Source organism: Phalacrocorax carbo, chromosome 8 (genome assembly GCF_963921805.1).
Source record: "Phalacrocorax carbo chromosome 8, bPhaCar2.1, whole genome shotgun sequence".
In the NCBI taxonomy this organism is placed as follows: domain Eukaryota; kingdom Metazoa; phylum Chordata; class Aves; order Suliformes; family Phalacrocoracidae; genus Phalacrocorax; species Phalacrocorax carbo.
Window position 1 is genome coordinate 17,461,605 of NC_087520.1, and position 1,813 is coordinate 17,463,417.

A 1,813-nucleotide genomic window follows, 5' to 3' on the forward strand; every position below is an offset into this window, starting at 1 on the left:
ATGAACGGGCAGTACTTAACTTCCAGGTAGCAGCTCAATTCTTGTATGCCTTCATATGTATGTAAATGCTTCTGTTTAAAATTTCAATAGTAAACTACATTGCAGTGAAAAACCGCAAAGCCACACCAAAATTTCCTCTCTTTAAGAATAACACATGGTAATTTCCACAATTACATGCAGCTTACAGGAAGAGAGTTTTGCAGCCTTGTTAATAGCCTCTTAACTTCCTTTAAAGGACAAGAAGTGAAAATTAAGACTTCAGACTAAGTTTTCCAAATACAGGCATTTCAGAAAGGAAACATGATAAATGAGAGGTGGCATCCACGTGAGAATTTCAGCTTTTTTAAATGTAAGATTCCAGATGAAAATGAAGAAGAAATCCTTTTATGACAGGTTTTAGGATGACACCCAACAAAATACCAATGCTCAAAGCAGACGCAGAACCCCAAAATGAGGCATCTGGGCTCCCTCATTGTGCTCAAAGGTGGTCAGCATGGAAGAAAAACTCTGCTGGATCTACTGAGCAGGAACTGAGGACAGGTCTACATCTGAACTCTTCTAGGGCTGTGAGCAAACACTGTCCTCTTCTGGGACCCTTTCCTGAAGAAAGGTAGTGACCAGGACTCAGCAATGGTCACTTGGTATGGCGTAAAAAGTTTTCTGATATGTATTTAGGGGCAGTAGGGGAATGGAGGATGAAGAGGTGGTGGTTCTTCTTTCTACACAATAGGTTCGTGAGTAAACCACTTGCCCAGGATTTGAGGATTTAGTCTTTCCTTGGTTTGTGAAGGGTGGCTTCAACAGAGACCTTTGCTGAAGCAGAACTCCAGACACATCAGGAAACTTCAGCTTCCAAGACAAACTGCCCAAATCCTCCTTCTGGATCATAGCTTTTAGATCCACCCTAGGTCACAGGAATTGATCTAGAATTACATGGCACCTTATCACAAAGCTGGGGGGGTGGGAATGGCTGTCTGCTCCATTATGGGTTCTTGCTGGAAAACTGAGTCGTGAGCAGTAGTCAGACAACTCGCCGTGTCCTGCCACCGTCAGCAGGCTTCCCTCTAGCTGCCGACGGTAACAAGAGACTCCATAACACTCGTAACGGGGCATTAAATGTCAGCCTATCTTTGCACTGTGTGAGGAAAAACTTCCTAAGGACTGAAGTTATTAGTGTGGTTTTTGGAGTCCAGTCACCAGCAAATAAAAAGAGCAATTTCCTAAACTGCTTCGGGTGTGTAATTGCGTAAGCACTTCCAGTCACAGTCGAGGGAAATGAAAAGCAAACTTCAGCGTCCTTTATTTACCGCCAAAGCGCGTTCATGTGGTACCTGTACCTCAGAGGTAGGCCGAGGATGAGCTCTGGGGCGGCACCAGCTTAGTCTGACATCCCGGTTCCCCAGAGGCAGCTGCCCTGGCAGCACAGGTGTCTCTCGCCCTGCCCTCTCTTTGGGGGCCCCCTCTTGCGCGCCCCGCTTCCAGACTACCAAGGCGACCGTCGTGGCGCGGTGGCCGCGACCAGTCTGGCGAAGGGACGGCGGGGAGCCCCGGCCGCCTCAAAACTGAGAGGAACCGCGCTCCCGCCTCAGCGCGGGCCCCGCCCCGCGTCCGGCCGTGGCGGCTCCCGATTGGCGGCGGGCCCATGGGGTGACGGGCGGACGGACGGGCGGAGGCGCCGCGCAGCGCGCCGGGAGCTGTAGGCGCGGCACCGTGCGGCGGGGCGGGGCGGGGTGGGTGGGGCAGGACTGCGGCTACCGGCACCGCCCCGTGACGGGGCGGGGGGCAGCGCTGCGGCAGCAGCAGCAGCAGCAGC